General features: G+C 46.2%; 1 protein-coding gene across 1 annotated transcript in view; it reads left to right on the top strand.

The window, feature by feature from the left end:
• The window catches only part of ZDHHC17 (zinc finger DHHC-type palmitoyltransferase 17), a 1884000-nt gene that overhangs the window by 1156720 nt on the left and 704858 nt on the right, over positions 1-22422 (top strand). The gene's annotated exons all lie outside the window — the stretch shown is intronic.

Consider the following 22422-nt stretch of genomic DNA (forward strand, 5'->3'; position numbering starts at 1 on the left):
GCTGCTAGCACCACTCTGCAGGACCACGAGGAGCTGTAGCTGAGTAGGATAAGCGAAAAAACGCTCTTAGCCGAGTTTTTTATGCAGGGAACTTCAAAGAGCTAGAAATGGCCCAAAACGGCCAATTACTACAGATTCTAGTGCTGAGGTCACTCCTTCAGGGACAGATAGGCTGTTCAAGGCTCCCCACTCCCACTGGTGAGCAATGAAACTTCCTTTTGTCCAAGTAAGGAAATGGGCAACACAGGAACTATCCAAGTTTCCCAAATACAGCAAAGCCTGTATAGGGACTGTTCTAGTCAAGGAAAGGCGGGAAACAAGGATTTTTTTGTTTTTTGTTTCACATAAATTTCTTTATAAAAACCCTGCTGCTGACCCAGAAACTATTTCTCAGGGTCCCAAAGGGGTCAAGCCTTCCACTGCAAAAAACCATATCCCCTCTGATAGGGATTCAAGGGCACTGGACAGATGGGGGAAAATGGTTTACACTTCTGCTACCTTGGCTGTGAGGGCTTTAAATTGTCAATTTCATATGCTTAAATATCAGCAATACTTATTGTCACTGCTTAAACAGAAAATGTTAATAAATTCTGAATGTGCAGAAAACAAGGAAATGCAGGATTTATTGCATGCAACTGAACAAGTGGGAAAGCATACTTTGAAATGTGGTTCTGAATCTCTGGAGGCCTCTTGCAGGGCTGCTGTTACGGGTTCTGTCATTAGGCGACATGCTTGGTTAAATTAACAGAATCTGCCTGATCATGTTAAAGCAAAATTACTAGATGCTCCATTACAGCATGATACTTTGTTTGGTGTTAAAGCAGAAGAGGTGTTGAAGAAAATGAAGGACAAAGCGAAATCTATGCAGACAGTTAAGGATTTCTTACAGGTGCAGCCACCCAGATTTAGCAGGAACTGGCCTACAAATAATTGGTCCTTTCCAGTGTCAGACAGGCCACAAAGAGCTAGATACAGATGCTGCAGAAGCAGATCCCAGCCCCAAGGCTCATACAGGCCTGAACAATGGGGTGCTTCTACCTCCAAAAGCGGAGAAGACAAATCACAGCCATACAGGAAACAGTCCCAATGACTTTCCTCTGGCAGAACCAAGCACTTATCTTTTGGCAGCCCCCTTAGGGGGAAAACTAGCACTTTTTGCACAAAATTGGCACATGATCACCCAGGACAAATGGGTCTTAAACATAGTGTCTCAGGGCTACAGGTTCCACTTTCACACCCTGCCAAGGGCAAAAGGTATGCCAGACCTGCCACACAATCAGTGGGCAGAGGCGCAAAAGCAAGTTTCATCCCTCATGGACATGAGGGCCATTCAGCGAGTACCACAGCAAGAGCAGGGACAAGGATTTTACTCGAGACTTTTCTTGGTACCCAGAAAGGACAAAGCCTGGAGACCAATACCGGACCTGTCTATTCTAAACACATTTCTGGACGTTCCAAAATTCAAAATGTTGACTCTGCAGTAGCTACTGCCCATGCTGGGCAAGAAGGCTTGGCTTGTAACTTTGGACCTAAAAGAGGCATACGTGCATGTCCCAATCAGGCAATCTTGCAGAAGATACCTCAGATTCATAGCTGGCTCAATGCACTACCAATTCTCTGCGCTGCCCTTTGGCTTATCTACTGCGCCTAGGGTCTTCACAAAATGCCTCGCACCAGTAAATTGCATTTTGCAGACAGAGGAATTCAAATATATCCTTACTTGGACGACTGCCTTAGTCAAGCAGAGAACAAGGACATTCTACTAAAGCATCTGGCGTTTGTAAAAAGATTACTAATTTGCCTAGGGTACACAGTAAATGAAAATAAATCAAAACTAGTACCCTCTCAGGAGATAATATTCCTGGGTGCAAGCTTAAATACAACTGCCCAGATAGCTTATCTCACGCCAGACAAACAAAGGCAACTGACTTCTTACTTCAAAATGTTGGCAACAAAGACCCAGTTATCTGCAAGAAAAATTCTGCAGGCTTTGGGCTTCATGGCATCCTGCATTCTGCTAATTCCATATGCCAGACTGCATATGAGGAAACTACAGTGGTATCTAAAACGTGTTTGGTCTCAACATTGCCACAGCATGGAAACATTAATTACCCTCATTCCCTGCCTGCAACAGGAGTTTCGATGGTGGGCACAGGCCTGTCACCACAACAAGGGACAGCCATTCACTTTACCCACAGCCAGGCAGACACCAACAACAGATGCATCAGATTATGCCTGGGGGGCCCACATGGCAGGAAAATGTATTCAGGGCACATGGCCCGCAAGCCGGATGCATTTTCATATCAATCAAAAAGAGATGCTAGCTGTTCAGAATGCCCTGACAGCTTTCAAGGATCTACTTCATCCAGGACAACTACTGATAAAGACGGACAATACTACAGTCATGTGGTACATAAACAAGCAAGGAGGCACACATTCCTACCCCCTCTGCAGACAAGCCATGACTTTGTGGGACACAGCATTGACTTATCAAGTTCACCTGCAAGCACAATTCCTGCCAGGCAAAATAAATATTCTGGCAGACGAACTAAGCAGAAACCTCATGGATCCCCACGAGTGGAAACTGGATCCACAAGTCTTCAGCATGATAACAAGGAACTGGGGATGCCCAGACATAGATCTATTTGCCTCCCCTCACAACTGCCAACTACAGAGATTCTGCACAAGGACTTATCACAAGAAAGCATGGAAAGTGGATGCCCTATCATTCAGCTGGAAAACCCTTACAGTATATGCCTTTCCTCCACTGCCTCTCCTCCCCAAGGTACTCCTAAAGGTCAGACAAGAGAAGCCAAAAATGATACTGATTGCCCCAGACTGGCCACACCAGCACTAGTACCCAATCCTAAAGAACTTGTCTCAAGGTCCAGCCTGGACATTGCCTCAGATTTCTCACATACTGACCCAGCAAAACAATCAGATCCTGCACAGCCAACTCAGGATCTTAAATCTGGCAGCATGGCGGATAATGTTAGCCATTCACAACACTCCTCTCTCCAAAGCTGTCATGGATGTTATTTTGGAGGCCAGGAGGCTCAGTACCAGAAAATCCTATGCAGAAAAATGGAAGAGATTTTGTGCTTGGAACCAGGCACAAGGAATTGACACGTTTGTACCAAATATTCCTCAGATTTTACAATACTTAACTGAGATGCTGGACAAAGGCCTATCCTTTTCATCAATTAAGATTCATGCCTCTGCCATTTCAGCCCATTACAATACGGAACCACCTATCTTTTTTTCATCCTTTAATAAGGCAGTACCTCAGAGAAGCCAAAAACATAAGACCTCCAAGGAGAGCACCAATACCTGCATGGAACCTCAATTATGTCTTGGAAAAACTCACACTGTCTCCTTTTGAGCCAGCCTCAACAGCTGATATAAAATTTTTATCCTGGAAAACAGCTCTGCTCCTAGCGATAACCTCTGCAAGATGAGTCTCGGAGTTACAAGGCACTCATGGGTGTGGAACCTTTTATCATTTTCCATCCAGGCAGGGTTTCTCTGAGGATGAACCCGACATTTATGCCTAAGGTGGTGTCCAGTGTGTCCCTTAACCAAATCATTCACTTGCCTACCTTTTATCCAAATCCACAGAACAAGGGTGAGAGACTTCTGCATTCTTTGGACACACAAAGACAGCTACGCTTCTTGGACAGAACTAAAGCTTTCAGAAAGACTGAGCAAGTTTTAGTAGCATATGCTGCAGGATCACAAGGAAAAGTGATCTCAAAACAGACCATTTCAAAATGGATAGGCCATTGCATTTGTTTCTGTTACAGCATGGCAAATCAGTGCCTAAGGGCATTAGGCCACATTCAACCAGAGCAGCAGCCACTTCAGCAGCCTTCCTCAGAGGAGTACCAACCAAAGACATCTTTGAGGCTGCAACTTGGAGTTCAGTGTACACTTTAACAAAGCACTAGCACTTACCTCTCTTCTCTAAATCCAGAGCAGGTTTTGCCACTGCAGTTCTGCAGGGCCTCATAGCCTCTCCTAATCCTATTTAGCCCAGCCCCTCATCCTCAGCTTTGGGATTCAACCCAAGAGTAATGACTGCAACAGTGAAACATGATGAACATAGTACAGTTGTGTACCTACCATAAATGTAGATGTTGGAGCGTATTCACTGTTGCAGTCCAGGTTACCCTCCCACCATCCCCCTTTCTTTTGCTGGGTCTTATTTGTACTTCTCTGTTCTATACAACCTATGTGGTGTATTTGCTTGTAGATGAAGGAAATGTTTACTTTAGTGCATACATGTTTATCGGCATACTTTATTTAGCCTACCCTTTTGGGGGCACCTGACATCTGGGGCAAGAAAAACTGAAGAAAAGGGCGTTGGCTGCATCTTTTATACCCCTGGCACACTGATGTCAGGGAAGAGGCGACAGCAACCGACACCGGACCAGGACTTTGGAATTCAGGCCGACTGCGGGTAGCCTGCCAGCAGGATAACCCAAGAGTAATGACTGCAACAGTGAATACACTCTAACATCTACATTTATGGTAGGTACACAACTGTACTTTATGAACCTGTCCCTCCAGCATGTTTTGTTGATTGTAGTAATGAGGCTGATGTCTCTTGAGCATGTGGTACGGAGGGATTGCGATTTCTTTAGATGTAGCATTTATAACTGAGCTGAGTCAGACATGGCTTTGTAAGTCAAGCAGAGATCGCTTCTAAGCAAGCGATATGAGAGAGTAGTCAAATTTTTTTTGAGTCTGTCCATATAGGACAAGTGTTTAAGACCCAGGATCCTCTTTGTGAGGTACTTTTGCAGTATCTCCAGTTGTTGCAGATGTCTAGTGAGGTACATGCCAAATGGGGCATTGTACTTTATGATTGGCCTAATGAGGGAAGAGTAGAGGAAGACAATGATCTCTTTTCTTCCTGGATGCAAAACCCTTAGTAATGAGATGTGCCACATAGGAATTTCTGACCACAGTGACAATGTAGTGGTCCAAAGAGAGGTTGCTGTCAGCCTGTGTTCCTAGATCTCAGCGCCTTCATTGTTCAGTGGACCGCCATCGATTTGCTAATTCAAGGGAACTGTTTTTTTCCAAAGGGAAAGATGACTTTTTGGCATTGAGCTTAAGGCCATAGTTCTGACACCAGTCATTGGTCTCACAGAGGCCTTTCTGTAGGATGTCAACATCACTTGGGGAGTTAATAGCTCCCAACTTGCAGTAGTCTGCGAACTTTGTCAGCCAGAGTCCCTTCATGTTGGCCTGGACTTCAGAGAAGTAGATACCAAACAGGAGAGGACCCAGGACCGAACCCTGTGGGACTCCAGTCCACTCATGACTGGTTGACAGTCTGACTTGGAGTCAGCTACTTTCACACTGTGGGTTCCATCTGTGAGCTAGTTTGCAACCCACCTAGTGATATAGGGGTTGATGCCTAGCTTAGTGAGTTTTCCTATGATTCCTCAGTGGGGAATGGTATCAAAGGCCGCTTGGCCAGATCAAGGTAGGCTGTATGAACCACCTTGCCTTCATCCACAGCTCTGGTGACTGACTCAAATAAGTCAACCAAGTTGAGCAGGCATGATCTACCCTTTGAAAAAACAAACTGTGTAGGATCCAGATTTTAGAGATTCTCTATATCTTTATTTATTAGGTCCATGGTGATGCATTCCATAACTTTGCATATCAGACTCGTCAGGCTAATGGGGTGATGGTTCCTGGGGTCTGTAGTTGCTTCTCCCTTGTGGAGAGGGACGACTGTAGCAGTGTGCCATTCGGTAGGGACAAAGCCTGAGGTGAGGCTGTGATTGAACAGGGCACACAGGTGAGCTGCCAGTTCACTCTGTAGTTCATGTAGAACACAGCTGGGGATATTGTCAGGTCCTATAGAAGCTGTATTCTTGGCCTTGGACACTGCTGTTCAAATCTGTGCAGCAGTAATACTGAGTGCCTGGCAATCTGTGATTGGGGGGGGGGGTAAAGTTGGCACTGAGTCTGTCTGCCAGTATATTGGTAATATCTGTTGACTTGGTATAGGAGGTACCATTCTGCAGTAGCTCAGAGCAAATGTGGGTATTGCCGTGGAAATTCTTTACATAACTATAGAAAGCCTTGTGGTTGTCTTTACTATCTGCTGCAATTCTGTTTTCATAGCTAGCTTTAGAGGATTTGATAAGGGATCTCAACCTTTTGTTGAGGTTGATAAGGGAGGTTTTTTTTTTCAGTTTTGGGACTTCACCTTATTTCACATCAGTTTCCTCCTCCTGTTGTAGAGTTTGTTTATGGCAGGGGACCACCAGATTGGCTTCCCTTTTTTTTTTTTTTTTTGAGGAGGGCATCTTGGTTCTGTTGTGTATGGCAAGATCCATGCATTTGTGTATGTGTTCTTACAGTCCACCGGTGAATGATTCGGCAGTCATGCAACTGTTTTCCATTTGCACGGGTGCTGTGAAGTTAGCCACCTCTGTTTTTAAGAGCCCAAAGTTAGCTTTGGAGAAGCTTTTTATGGTGGTTACCTTTGTGGGATGGGTGGGATGTGGATTTCCAAAGTGATTAGTTTGTGGTCAGATATAACCAGGGAGGAGTTGACTATTGGTGTTTAGCAATGATTGCCCATGTTAGTAATTACCATGTCAAGGATGTTGCTTACCTCTAGTGGGGGTAAGAATGAGCTGGTCCAGGGCATTGGAATTGATGAATTCTAGAAAGCGCTGGGCAAGTGTATTGGTACACTAGTTAATGGAGGGGTAGTTGTTAATGGAGGGATAGTTGAAGTCACCCAGTATGAGAGTGTTAGTTGGACCCCAGTATTTTCCAGGGTGCTTAGGAACATGGAGTGCGAGTCTTGGGACATGGTTGGGGACATATACCAGGCTAAAACCTGAATCGCCGTCTTACCCAGTGTTAGCTGTATCTGAAGTATCTCAGATACGTTATGTTGGGCTACCAGTATGGAGGTGTACCCATCCTTTATGAATATGGAAACACCACCAACTTTGGAGCTTCGGTCCAAGTTCTGGGGCCGAAAGGTGTGGAATGAGTTGCAGCCTGGTAGTGCAGGGGTGTTTTTCTGCTGGCTTGAAACAGGTCTCTGTTACAGCACAAATGTCTGTGTTCATGTTAAGGAGTGCTTTGATGAGTGCATTTTGAGATTTAGACTTCTAGCATTGAGCAGCATGACCCTCAGATTGAATTTGTTTGTAGCTGTTATGGTGGTAATTTGGTCTATTGGAACGCCACCTAAAAAAGGCACTATAGGGGTGGCAAGAGCCTTGGCCAGTATCCGGAAGCCCAGGAGTGATAGATGCAGGCCATCTCTTGCAAAGCATTGAGGTCTGTCAATCATGTCATCCCAGGCAGACAGATACTGGATCCCCTTGGAATGACACCAGAAACTTAGCCAGTTGTTGAAATCAGTCATTTTCTGCTTGTACTGTGGCATCATTCTGGGTGATGGTAGGATGCTACTCAGAGCTAGGGTCATACCCGCCTGGGCTACATAATCCGAGAGCTCCTCCATGTCTCTCTTCATGTAGTCCAGGGATGTACATCTTAGGTCATTCACACCCACATATACAATGACGGGCATATTTGTACCTGTTGTTGAGGGACCCGAATGTGTGCATTATGTGGCGTATCCTGGCACCTGACAGTTATTCAACCTGAGTGGGACATCGGACATCAGTGTGCCTCACTATCGAGTCACCTATGACAAGTGTGTTGGGCATGCTGTTTTATCTCGGGGGCTTTGGTAGAGTGGCACACTGTTTATGAGACTTGTGTGTCTTGTGATCAGTCTTGTGTTGTGGTAGTGTGCGTTTCTGCCTTGGAGATCTCTGCTGTTTGGGTAGATTTTTATTGAGAGCCTCAAAAAGGTGGGTGTGTGGTTTGTGTTTTTATGTGAAGACCATGCTGGTGTGTTCTGGAGGGCTGCGTGTTCCATGTGGTGTGGTGCAAGTGTTGACCTTCTCCTCTTGACCAGGTATTCCGGTCTTGGCTGGAGAGTGCGTGGCTTCCAGTTTGGATATGTAAGTGCATCTCTTGCAAGTCTGAGTGTTGGGAGGTAAGAGGGCAGGGTTGTCAGTGTACATGAGGCAGTTGCTACATTGCCTCAGGATGCCCAAGTTCACCAGGTGAATTGGAGAAAGTACAGGGAAGTGATCTTTAGACATTCCTGGAGGGATGTGCATTAATAATGAATACTGGAGCTGTTTCCTTGTAGAACAGCTAGTGCTGGTAGCACTTGTGTGCTACAACAACTGCTACAAAAAGTCTGGTAGAATGCTAAACTAATAAGCTAGTAAAACTTTGGGAGAGGAGAGAACTAGCAGATCTAAGAGAAAAATTTAAGAGCAGACTTTGGCACCGCTCAGAAGCTTACAACAGTCCTGGATACAGCAAATCTGTACCTGGACTAGACTAGTTACAGGAAAGGCGGGAAACTAGCACAAACGCAGGCCTTTAAACCAGAAAGTTGAAAGAGATGGAAAAACTGCCCAAACGGCCAATAAACTACGATTTCTGAGCCAGAAACCACTCCTCTTGTGGTAGATAGGCTAAATAGTGCTTACCACTCCCACTGATAAGCTAGAAGGCTTCCCTCCAACACAAAGGCTTGGGGGGCTGAGAAGCTTGCCAACAGTCCTGGATACTGCAAATCTGTCTGGACTAGACTAGTTACAGGAAAGATGGGAAACAAAACAAAACAAGCACAAACAAGCATTCAGACAGCAGCTGCTACTGTGAGCTTTACAGCACTTTGCAGTCTGAAGATGTAAAATTAGGGGTGGAAACCCAACAGTGAAAAAATACTTGACTTGTGTTTATCTTGTTTCACTACAGATTGAGAAATTCCTTTTTGAAATAATGCTGAATACGATTAGGGAAAACAGTGTTGGCACCTTCCCAATTTGTGGAAGGGAAATAAATGGAAATGAAAAAATGGAATCACACTGAAGGATTTCAAAGCATTTAAACATTATGCAATGTTAATGGCTAAGAATTCACAGTAAGGTTAACTGCACCACAGGGTGGAGTTTTCAGACCTTCTGCCATAATCACATTTTCTTCTTTTTGATGACCTATACAAAATTTACGAAGGACAAAAAAAAAATAGAGGAGGATCTCCAATGGCTATACTTATTCACTCAACTGCAAAGTAAGAGGCACAAATCAAGTGAGTGGTGTGCAACCCTACGCTGATCTGAGAATTCAGGTCTTTGCTGACAATTTTATTTAACAGAAGGCACCCCAGCAGAGAATTGAACCAGAAAACCTCTTGCTGTGAGGCCACAATGCAACCACTGCACCACTGCGCTGTGAGATCTGAGATACTTTGTCTCCATATGTCCCTTATTTACCTCAGACTCTGTTGGGCAGAGGTCATATATGCCTGAAATATGGCATGTAGGGAGGGCTTTGGTATACTGGCCAGATGAATGGTTATCCTTGGCAGAATATCCCTCAGGTTATCACTACTGTCAGTGGTCATTGAAGGACATTTCTCGAGTAAGGTTATCCAAACCACAGTATGGAGTTTTCCTTCAACAAAACATCTGCATACAAAATGCAAGCTGTAGTTGCGTAGGTCACAGGCTTATTTTCTCGAGTACCTCAATGTGGCTGTTTATATATAGTGTATATAGGTTATTATGTTTTGCTCTTATGTTTTGACCAAGTTTTGTTGTACTTTTACTGTGAATTTTGCTGTGGTTCAAGCTTGTATTAACAAATATTAAGAAAGTTACTACCGTAGTATATGTATTAGTTCTTTGTGTGTATGTATGCTTTAAAAGACAATAAAGAAATATTCAGGGGGGAAAAAAAAGAAATCAATCAGTCTTGGAAAAGCTGCAACCTGGTCTTCAGCCCATTACTTATCAAAACATTGTAATGTAAGGGTTGCATCCAGGACCAGATCAGGGTTTTCTTCTGCACTACTCCACAATCTGTTTTCTTAATGAGCACAGTCTGAATCAGCCACCCTCTGGTGCAGTATTCGATGAATCATCCCATTGATAAAAACTGTAGTAATGGATATAGTACAGTTGTGTTGAAGCTTATCATAATTGTAGATGTACAAGTACATTCACTGTTACAGCCTAGGTTTGTCTTCACCTTAACCTATCTCACCTTCTTGGACATCCTTGAGCTAAAGTGGGTGCCCTACACTACTTGCCCCCACCATCTCTGTCATCTCCCTGATGTGCCCTCTTCCTCCTTGAATTTGCATAATTCCCATCAAAGAAGTTTGTGGCCTTGGTGGTGGTCATTCTGTTAAAGGGGCACCCTCCTTTTTTTATTTTGTTTGCACAGTGATGCTCTGGCACTGGAGGCAGGCATTTTGCCCAATCAGGACAAGAAATTTCTAAAGATGGTATAGAACTAACATCCTAATGTCTGAGTGGAATGAAGTTGGCCAGGGCTATTGGGAGGTGATAAAACCTGAGGGTAAAGCTAGATGTAAGCTACCTTCAAGCTGGTCTATGAAGACTTGTTCTTGTAGGATGAAACCCATTTCCTTCGTAACATAGTCCCTTAGATTTTACTCAGTGATGCATTCTTTTCTTAGTCTGTTCCATATCGGCTTACACTTAAATAGCAAGCATCCATCTTACCCTAAGCATTCACTTCCAGCTTCAGTTTTCAGTATGTTTTTTTTTTTTTTTAGGGTCAAACAGGTAATTATTTGAGTGGCTTGTTTACTGCATTATTTTCTACCATCAGAAGGTTAATCAGTTGTAGTCAGTGCAGTGACAGAGCATCCCACTCAGAGTGGTGGAGGATTCTCTGATGCTTGTTTCTAAACTATATCTACAGTAGGCAGCATTCTAAAAGTGGTGTCTTGATAATTGTACACTAGCTGTTTGATGAAAGATTTCCTTTACCTAAATTGAAGTCTGGACATTCATTCCAGGAGTTGTCTATCTTCAGAAAGAGCAGTTCTTAAGGATACTTTGCTGTGAAATTCTGTCTTCCAGCCCCGTTTGGGTTTATTTTATGAAATTGTTATTTGATTTTACAGAAGTATTCCACCCATTGTCAGTAGTGTGTCAAAGCCAGATATTAACTGGTATGTCACAGTTCACCAATTCAGTTGATCTTTGAGCGGGCCATTTACAATAAGAGCATAAGCCCTGCCTCCTCCACCTTGGATTAGAATGCTTTACCTAATGGAGTGATGGCAGTAGGACCTTTTTTGTAATTAAGCCTTTATGTTTATACTTGCATACTCTTGTCACTTTTTATTGGTGAAACCTGTTTTGAGCTGAGCTTAGAATTTAGAATTATCCCCTGAGGAGAGAGTTTTTTTATGACCTGAAGGGTGCAGGCCACACCAGACATTGAAATTTGAGATTTTTAAAATAAACCACATGAGATGAAGGTACAGAAGGATGTACCCAAATTTCCTATCCGGTGCACTTAGAAAGACCAGTTAATGCAATGATCACTCTTCCAGGCAACTTACATAAATAACTTTGTTGTAATTGAAAAAACAAAGTACTCTCCAATTATAAATATGCTCTTACACTTTAGAGCCGTAGTTCATAGGTTCATAGCTGTGTACTAGGCTAATGGCCTTGGAGCCTTTACAAGCCTATCCCAAAAAAGTTGCCCAGGCACCTTGCCACCCAATGTTAGTTCATAGTGCCCCTATCCAGTAGGGCAACTGGAATGATCCCTGGAGTGAACTTTTTGTTTCCCATCCACACGTCAAGATTTCTGTTGAAGTGGGCCAGCGAGATGCTCTGCTTGACATGAATGGGAAGCTTATTCCAGAGTATGGGCAGTCTTTGGGAGATGAACCTGTCCCTCCAGCATGTTCTGTTAATTGTGGTAATGAGGTTGTGATCTCTGGAGCATGTGGCACGAGAGGATTGGAATTTCTTTAGGTGTAGCATTTCTAGCAGGGCTGGATCAGACATGGCTTTGTAAGTTAAGCAGAGATCACCTCTAAGTAGACGATAAGAGACTGAGAACAGCTGAAGTTTGAGTCTGTCCATGTAGGACATGTGTTTAAGGTCCATGATCCTTTTAGTGAGGTACTTTTGTGACCTCTCCAGCTGTTGTAGGTGTCTGGTCGGGTCTACCTGATAACACCGACACGCCAAAACACAGACAACGAAATAACCGACACGACAAAACCGAAAGTTCAGAAACACGAAACTTCACATGCCCAACAAACCACAATCCCGACAATCAACAAAACAAATACCTTTCCCAGAAAACACACACACAACACAAGCACACCAAAATCCTTACATACACAACTATCTATGCACTAACCTTAACCCAAACCCTGACCGTAAGGTCCGTCACTATCGCACACTTACCTTACCCACACCCTAACCCAGCTCACTTAATCCGCCCCTAACCCTGAAGTCCATCACTATCGCACACTTACCCGCACCCTAACCCTAACTCACTTAACCTGCCCCTAAACCTAAAGTCAGTCACTATCGCACACTTACCTGACCCACACCCTACCCTAATGTCCGTCACTATCCCACACTTACCTTACCCCACACCCTGACCCTAACGTCCGTCCCTACCGCACACTTACCTTAACATGGTGTTCTCAGCGTCTAGGTTCTCAACTTTCGGTCTTCTCCGTTGTCGATCTTCCAGTGTCTGTGTTCTCGTCGGCGTTGTGCACTTTTGGCATTTTCAGGTAGAGCCATCTGGTCAGGTACATGCCAAACTGGGCATTATATTCGATGATTGGTCTAATGAGGGATGAGTAGAGAGGGATGATGACCTTTTTCTTCCTGGATGCAAAACCTTTGATTATAAGATGTGCCACGTAGAAGGGCTTTCTGACCACAGTGGCAGTGTGGTGGTCGAAGGTGAGGTGGCTGTTGACCTAGGTGCCCAGATCTCTTATGGCCCCTTCAGTGTTCAGTGAGCTCCCATCAATGTGGTAATTCGTGGGAACTGAGTTTTTTCCAAAGAGGATGATAAAGCATTTTTTGGCATAAAGCTTCAGGCCATGGTTCCGCTACCAGTCATTGCTCTCGGAGAGGCCCTTTTGTAGGATGCCTACATCACTTGGGGAGTTGATAATGACTCCTAGCTTGCAGTCGTCCGTGAACTTGGTCAGCCAGAGTCCTGTGTTGGCCTGGACCTCTGAGAAGTAGATGCCAAACAGGAAAGGGCCCAGGACCGAGCCCTATGGAACTACACTCCTGACTGGTCAACAGTCTGACTTGGAGTCCACAACTTTCACTCTGTGGGTCTTGTCTGTGAGCCAATTTGCAAACCACCTAGTAATGTAAGGATTGATGCCTAGTTTGGTGAGTTTATCAGTGATACCTGAGAGGGGAATGGTATCAAAGGCCTTGGTCAGGTCGATGTAGGCTGTATGCACTGCCTTACCCTCATCCACAGCCTTGGTGACTGCCTTGAGGAAGTCAACCAGGTTCAGCAGGCAGGATCTCCCCTAGACAAAGCCAGACTGTGTGAGGACAAGAGTTTGGAGTATGCCTATATCTTTGTTAAACAGGTCCATGATGATGCGCTCCATAGCTTTGCATACCGGACTCGTCAGGCTAATGGGCCAGTAGTTCCCAGGGTCTATAGTTGGTCCCCCTTTATGGAGCGGGATGACTGTAGCAGTGTGTCATTCGTTAGGGACAGATGTGGTGCCAGTTCGTTTTGTAGCTCATGCAGAACGCAGCCAGGGATATTATCAGGTCCCATGGATGCTGTATTCTTGGCTTTGGACAGTGCAACTTTTACCTGTGCTGCAGAAATGATGGGTACCAGGCTTTCTTCTGGTATTGTGATAGGGCCCGTGTGGTGGGGTGGGGGGGGGGTAAAATTGGCACTGAATCTGTCGGTCAGTATGTTGGCTATATCTGTTGGCTCTGTATAGGAGGTGCCATTGTGCAATAACTCAGAGCAAAGAGCAAATCTGGGTATTGACTTTGAGGTTTTTGATATAGCTATAGAAGGCTTTGTGGTTGATGTTATGTGATCCTATCTCGCCTACATTCTGACTGATGGGTTCGGAGCCGATCCCTCGGCTCCGACTCGGCACGCTTATGCCAAAGAGCGAAGTCTCTTATTGGCTGAGCTTACTATATCCCAGGATGCACCACTACCAGTCCCCCAGATCTCGTTTGCCGCTTCCCTGCGAAGACGTGGTCTCGAGCTGGCTGGGCTGAGTAGTTTTTATTAACTAACTTTTCTGTCAGTTTTTTGCTGTTTTTTGGTCACAAAAGCTGTTTTAACGGCTATCGCTCTTTTGTGTACGTTTGGATTGTGAAAACTGTTGTGTGTGATTGGGTTGAGTTTGTTTTCGGCCCCCCTCCATCCAGGGCCTTCCCGGACTGTCAACCTTTTAAAACTTTAGTCAAAGTTACTAGAATAGAGTTCCCTGTCATTTACAGGAAGTGTTTGCGTTAAGCTATAACTGTAAGCTTAGGTTTATCATCAGTAAATCTATAGTTGTTTACTTTCCTGTTACTAGAATTGTTTAACATCATGTCTCAAACCCCTAGGCCTTCGGGCTTTAAAAAATGTTCAAAATGTGGTTTCAAAATGTCTATCACAGACGATCATTCGCTCTGTGTATATTGTCTAGGGGCAAAGCACTTGCAGGAGTCATGCAGCGTATGTCACGCTTTTTCCTCAAGGGTCCTCCAGGAGAGGAAAAATAAATTGATTCTTAAGGGGCTAATTAAGCCTTCCTTTGAAGAAGCCTTGGCATCCTCTCCTGCTCCGGCCAAAAAGAAAAGGGCTTCGGTTCCGACCAGTCCGTCGGATCCGACTGCCAAGAGACTTAGGCAGGCCTCTCCTTCGGCTCCAAAGACTTCGGAGCCGAGGTCGGAACGGTCTGCCTCGATGCCACCAGTATCGACTCCTCTGGCTTCGAGCCGATGGCTGGGGCATCGAGGCGGGTCACCTTCGGCTCCGCTGCTCGGAGCCGACAAGGGTCGCCGCTCAGACACTTCCTCCTCGGCGCCGAAGTCTACCTCGGCACCGATGGAATCTGGTGTGAGTATTCCCTCGGCGCCGATACTCATCGAGTCGCCTCGGAGCCGGTCCCCTAGCCCTTTGGGGCCGATGGAGAGGCCTTCTCGAACCCGTTCTGTTTCCTCTCGGTCTTCGAGAATGTCAGATTCTGATATAGACAGGGTGCTCCAAAGACTGTTCCAGTCCCCAGTCTTCCAAAAATTTGTTTCGGTTCCGACCCAGTTGGCTTCGGAGCCGATGAGCTTGGCCCACCCCATTGCCATTCCTCCTCCGACTGCTTCGGCTCCGTCGGAGCAGGTGCTGTTGGAGCCGGTGGAGATCTCAGGGTCGGCTCCGACCCTTACTCCAACCCGGGCCTTCGGGTCCGAGTTTGGTACGTGGACTTCTTCGGCTGGACCCGGGGGTGATGTTTCGGGACCTATGCTTTCGGTTCCGAGCCTCCCCCTCGGTGCTTCGGCTGCGGGACTTCCGTCGGCTATCACGGCTCCGGAGACCGGACACTCCCAGGATTCTGGGGGTCCGGCTTTCAGGGCCATGAGGAGTGCCTTGGCCAAGTCCTCTTGACCCATCTCTCCGGCTTTACGGCACCTTCCTGGGCGTGGAGACTGGGACTTTGGCAGTTCCCCTGTCCGTAGCCAGCGGAGCCCCGAGGCCTGAGGTTACCCCAGTGGGGGTTCCCCTCCTCCTGAGGGTTCTTGAGTTGTCTTCAGAGGAACCCCAAGGAAGAGATCGTGCAAGAGGAAGCACGTGGACTCCCCGAGTCTATTACATCGGACACTGATATGGATGATGCAGAGGGTCCCTGAAGTCGCCTCGGATGATGTCTCATTTGCAGACATCTTAGAGATCCTCAAACAACGAGGCGGCTGGATATCCAAACCCCTCTGCGGACGAGTCAGTGCTCCTCAAGGCCTTTGGAGCTCAGCCCTCCGCCTCCTGGGTGTCTCCGCCCTTCGACGAGCTTCTGGATTTAGTTTGTCGAAGGGCGTGGGAACATCCAGATACTGTGGAACCAGTCCCTTCTCGTCCAAATAAATTTTTGTCTGCTCCCCCCGAGAAGGAGTTCCTTACTAAAGGCGTGGCTGTAGATGCCATGGTGGTGGCATCTGCTACACAACAGGGCGTGGCAGAGGCTTCAACGTCCGTCCATCCTCCTAATAAGGAGTCTAGGAGTATGGACAGGTGCGGAAGCGCACCCTGACTTCAGCGGCCTTTACCTTAAGGTCTCTGAATTATTTGGCACATTTTACCAGGCTTCAGAGGGATCTGGTCAAGGAGTTGTCAGATTCCCTCTTGGGTAACCTACCTGAGCAGCTAGCCCAGTCGGTTAGCTCTCAGTTGGCTATCCTTACGTCAATTTCTAACTCGTCCATGAGGCTCATTTCCTATGCGGCCGAAGGGGCGGGTAGAGCGGCAGGCACAGGCGTGGCTCTACGTAGACAAGCCTGGCTCCGCTTGTGTCAGTTCATGGAGGCCTTCAAATCTTCCTTCCCCGACGCTCCCTTTGATGGGTCCTCATTGTTTGGACCCAAGGTGAAAGACACCCTTACCCGCTGTGAGCAAGAGGGAAAAACTTTATCTGCCGTAGGTGCCCGTTATTCCACTCCCTTTCGGCCTTACCCCAAGGCTAAAGGAGCGCGGGAAAATGTGGTTCCGCAAATCTCGCAAGTTTTTCTCCCAACAGCAGGAAGATTCCCTGTCCAGAGGCAGAGGACGGGGAAATTTTTCAGGGAGACGCCGTCCCAGAGGCGGCAGAGGGCCCCGCAATTCTGGAGACCGCGAGTCCTTTCGTGGCTCTTCAGCCTCCCACACGTCATGAGGGATTGCCCGGCTGTGCTGCTCCGGAGCCAGTCGGGTGTCGTTTTGCCAAGCACCTAAAAGCCTGGGAGTCAATCACTCAGGACAGATGGGTGCTTCGGATCATTGCCGGAGGTTACACCATCCCATTCACATACTCACCCCCACCGTCCAAGAGAATCCCGGACCCACCACCCAGTCAAAGGGAAATAGCAGCCGCAGAAGCTTTAAAGCTGCTAGAAAAGGAGTCATCCAACCGGTCCCCACAGACCAGATCGGATCAGGAAATTACTCCAGGTTCTTTTAGTGCCAAAAGACAGGGGCCCTGAGGCCAATATTGCATCCCAGCAGACTGAACCAATCCGTCACGAAATCCAAATTGCGAATGGTCACGTTACAATCCATTCTCCCATTATTGGAGAAGGATGTTTGGATGTGCTCCATAGACCTCAAGGACGCCTATTATCACATACCGATACATCAGGCGTCCAGAAGGTATCTGCGCTTCAGCCTGGGAGTCAGTCATTACCAATTTTGCGCTCTGCCCTTTGGTCTCACCACAGCCCCAGGGTGTTCACCAAGTGTTTGGCAGTAGTGACGGCTCACCTGAGAAGTCTTGGATTCCAAGTGTTTCCCTATCTCGACGACTGGCTCCTGACTGCCACCACCAGGCATCTACTAATGGACAACCTCAAAGCCACCATCTCCTGGGTGTTTCCCTGGGATTACATTCAATTGGTCAAAGTCTGTCTTGCTGCCCTCTCAACGCATAAAGTTTATAGGAGCAGAGATAGACTCAAGATTGATCTTGGCGTCTTTCTTCCTGCCGAAAGGATCCGAACTTTACAGGGCCAAGTTCAAGCTCTGATCTCGAGATCCAAAGCCCCAGCCAGGATGGTTCTACAGGTTTTAGGCTCAATGTCTGCCACGGTTATTTTAGTTCCTCTAGCAAGATTACACATGAGGATTCTTCAGTGGCTCTTGTCAACTCAATGGTCCTTTCAGGATCTTCCCCTCAATCATCACATCATGATTACGGAAATATGCAAAAGGGACCTTCGCTGGTGGCTTCAGACATCCAACTTGGATCAAGGAAAACCCTTTGTTCTCCCCCCTCCAGTGGTTACCCTGACGACAGATGCCTCCCAGATAGGGTGGGGGGGGCATTGTCTGGGCAGGCTAGTTCAGGGCTCCTGGCTTCCAGACGAAGCTCTTCTCCACATCAACGTGTTGGAGATGAGGGCTGTACTTCTATCCCTACAAGCCTTACACAAGTTTCTTCCTCAGGGCACCATCGCCATCCACACAGACAACATGTCGGTGGTTTGGTATCTGAACAAACAAGGAGGGACCAGATCATACCCCCTTTGCAGAGAGGCCATGAGAGTGTGGGAATGGGCTGTAGCTACCAACCGCTTCTTGGTAGCGACCCACATCCCGGGAAAGTCAAATGTATTGGCGGACAAATTAAGCAGGACAATCCTCTCTCCTCACGAGTGGTCTCTAAACCGCACAGTAGCAGCCCAGGTTTTCAAGAGATGGGGGACGCCGTGCTGCGACCTATTTGCAACTCCACAAAACACCAAGTGCCAAAGGTTCTTCTCCTTGATCCCACATCAGGAAGTACCAGCCATGGATGCTCTAGCACAACCTTGGCCAACAGGGCTACTTTATGCCTTTCCTCCAATTCCACTTCTTCCCAAAGTTATTCAAAAGCTTCTCAACTGGGGTCTTCAATGATTCTGATTGCCCCATACTGGCCTCGTCAGATATGGTTTCCTTACCTGAAGAAGCATGCAGTGGACGATCCGTGGACCTTAGACCTGATTCCAGACTTGCTAATCCATCAGTCGGGACATTGGCATCAGTCCCTTCAATCTTTGAAATTGACAGCTTGGCTCCTCCACTTCCGACCTTAGTTAGAAGGCACACACTAGACCCGGAAGTTGTTCACATTTTATCTTCGGCCCACAAACCCACCACTAACAAATTGTACCTCAGTAAGTGGAAGAGGTTTGCTATCTGGGCTCAACTCAAGGGCTTAGACCCTATCACTGCTCCTGTCCCAGAGGTTTTGAAATTCTTAACATCCCTGTTTAATCAGGGATCTTCTGTCTCAACTATTAAAGTCCAACTAGCGGCTATCTCTAAATTCCACGAATCCACGGATCCTCCTTTGATGAGCAGCAGACTATGCAAAACGTTCATTAAAGGTGCGAGTCTTTTAAGACCACCAGTTTTTCATCCGGCACCTCCGTGGGATCTTGATTTGGTGCTTCGCGCATTAACATCTCCCCCTTTCGAACCGGCTGCTACATGCGAGTTAAAATATCTGTCTTGGAAAACGGCATTCTTAGTGGCTATTACTTCTGCAAGAAGAGTTTCAGAGCTTCAAGCCCTGTCTATTAAGCCACCGTACTTGATTTTCCACAAGGATAGAGTATCACTTAGGCCTAATCCATCCTTTGTCCCAAAGGTCTGTTCTAGTTTCTGTCTCCAACAATCTCTAGAGCTACCAGTTTTCTTTCCAAAATTCTCCAATGAAGCAGAATACACTCTCCATAAATTGGATGTTCACAGGCAATTACGCTTCTATTTAGACAGGACTCAGCAACTTCGTAAGTCAGACCAGTTGTTTGTGTCCTTCTCAGATAATAAATTGGGCCAAACCATCACAAAAGCTACTATCTCAAAATGGATCAGAGATTGCATAACTCAGGCCTATTCTTCTTGAATAAGCAACTTACAACATCTATCAAAGCTCATTCTACCAGAGCTATGGCTACTTCTATAGCCGCCTTTCATTCCAAGCTCGCTATATCGGAAATTTGTGCTGCTACTTGGTCCAACCCGCACACTTTCATTTCCCACTACAAATTGGATGTGGCATCTAAAGGACGAGCATCATTTGGTTCCACGGTACTCAGGAGTGTTTTCCAGTGAGCCACCCAGGATTCAGGTGCTAGGACGCTGTCCCATCAGTCAGAATGTAGGCGAGATAGGATCACATAACATCTTTTAGTTATGTACTCACCATAACTTCAGATGTTTGGGATCCATCTCGCCTACATTCCTAATACCCACCCTCCTTCCCCCTGCCTTGCAGATCAGAAGAGATTGAACGGTTTTGAGTTCAACTGTTTTATCTTGTTTCATCTGACGATGTTATATAAGCAGGGTATGCGTGTGTGCATGTATGCGGACAAACTAGATCTGGGGGACTGGTAGTGGTGCATCCTGGGATATAGTAAGCTCAGCCAATAAGAGACTTCGCTCTTTGGCATAAGCGTGCCGAGTCGGAGCCGAGGGATCGGCTCCGAACCCATCAGTCAGAATGTAGGCGAGATGGATCCCAAACATCTGAAGTTATGGTGAGTACATAACTAAAAGTTTTTGGTGTCAGCCGCAATTCTGCCTTCATAGCTGGATTTAGAGGATTTGATAAGGGATCTCAGCTTTTTGTTGAGACTGATAAAAGGAGGTTTTCCAGTCTTATGATTTCATTTTATTTCTGCAACAGTTTCTTCCTTCTGTTGTAGAGTATATTGTTGGCTGGGGACCACCAGATTGGCTTCCTTTTTTTTTTTTTTTTTGAGGAGAGCATCTTAGTTCTATTTGGTATGGCAAGGTCCATGCATTTGTGTACATGCTCATACAGTACATTGGTGTATGATTCGGTGTCATGCAGCTATTTTCCATTGGCATGGGTGCCGAGAAGTTGGCCCCCTCTGTTTTTAGGACCCCAAAGTCTGCTTTAGAGAAGTTTTTCAGGGTGGTCATCTTAACGGCAGGTGTAGGTGAGATGGAGAGTTCTATGGTGATCAGTTTGCGGTCAGATTTATCCAGAGAGGAATTGACTATAGGTGTGGAGCAACGGTCTCCTATGTTGGTGATAACCAGGTCGAGGATGTTGCTTCCTCTTGTCGGGGTCAGAATGAGCTGGTCCAGGGCATTGGAACTGATACATTCCAGAAAGCATTGGGCCTGTACATTGGAACTTGAATAGTTTTCCCAGTTGATGGAAGGGTAGTTGGTCACCCAGTATGAGAGTATTGGGTTGGATCTTGATAGATTCCAGGGTGCTTAAGAACTTGGAGTGAGAGTATAGGGACATGTTTGGGGTTCTGTAGCAGGCTATGACTTGTATCGCCATCTTACCCAATGTTAGTTGTATGTGAAGTATCTCGGATGTATTATCCTGGGCTACCAGTCTAGAGGTGTGTGTATCCTTTAAGAATATGGAGACATCACCGCCTTTGGAGCTTTTGGCTGTATTCTGGGGCCAAAAGGTATGAAATGAGTTGAAGCCTAGGAGCGCAGGGGTGCTTTCTGCCTCTTTAAACCAGGTCTTCATTACAGCACAGATGTCGACATTCTCCATTTTGAGGAGGGCTTCGAGTGAGTGCATCTTGAGATTTAGACTATTAGATTGCATTTGTTTGTAGCTGTTATGATGGAATTTTGGTCTTTGGAACACTGCCTAAAAAAGGCACTATAAGGGTGGCAAGAGCATTAGCTAGTACCCGGAATCCCCGGGGTGACAGATGCAGGCCGCCTCTGGCAAAGCTTCGAGGTCTGTTGATCATTTCGTCCCAGGCAGACAGATGTAGGATCCCCTTAGAATGACACCAGAATCTTAGCCAATTGTTGAAGTCAATCATTTTCTCCTTGTACTGTGGTATCATTCTGGGTGACTGTAGAATACTGCTCAGGGCTAGGGTCATACCTGCCTGGGCCACATAATCCGAGAGTACCATCACATCTCTTTTCATGTAGTCAAGGGAGGTATGTCTCCGGTCATTCACACCCACATGGACAATGACAGAGTCATATTTGTACTTGTGGAGTGACCCGAGTCCGTTTGTGACAGATCCTGGCACCTGATAGACAACTGTCACCTTCTCCTTGTTCAGCATAGTGAGTGGGACATCAGTGTGCCTCACAGTTGAGTCTCCTATGATTAGTACATTGAGCAAAGTGTTTTGCTTTAAGGGCTTGGGTTGAGGGGCATACTGGTGGTGGTGAGCTGTGTGCTCTGGGGTTGGTGTTGTGGTGGTCGTGTGTTTCTGTGTCAGAGGTCTCTGTTGTTTGGGTAAATTTTTATTGAGAGCCTCCTCGAAGTTGGGTGTATGGTTTGTGTTTCTGTGTGTGGGTTGTGATGGTTGGTGTTTTGGAGGGTTGTATGTTCTATGTAGTGAGTTGCAGGTGTTGACCTTCTCCTCTTGACCAGCTAGGTCATTTTAAATGCAGGATTATTGTGTATGCAATTTAAAGGTGTCCTACTGTTTTAAACCTGGACTAAAATATTTCACCTTGTAACTACCCTGAAAATACTCTGCTTGTGTCTAGTTTAGTGCCTTAGTTGACAGAGAAAAATGGGTTGTAAATTCCAGGCAGAAAAGGAGGGCTAAGGTATATAGTCTTCTAGCCATGGTGTTAATGAATATTTTTCCAGGTCATTCTTGCCTCCCCCTACTGGAGTTGCTCCTATTTATTCCTTTGTACTGATGAGTTATCTGCCAAATTTACAGGAGTGAGAACTGTCTGGGAGAAGCAGTATACAGAGAGCCATGAGGGTGTTGGTGACATTCTAGCAGTAAGGATATTCGCACTAGCCCCAACCCCACACCTTTGGTATGGGACTAAGCTACCAGAGGC

This window comes from Protopterus annectens, chromosome 11.part0, assembly GCF_019279795.1.
Source record: "Protopterus annectens isolate FY-2018-M chromosome 11.part0, PAN1.0, whole genome shotgun sequence".
Classification (NCBI taxonomy): Eukaryota; Metazoa; Chordata; order Ceratodontiformes; family Protopteridae; genus Protopterus; species Protopterus annectens.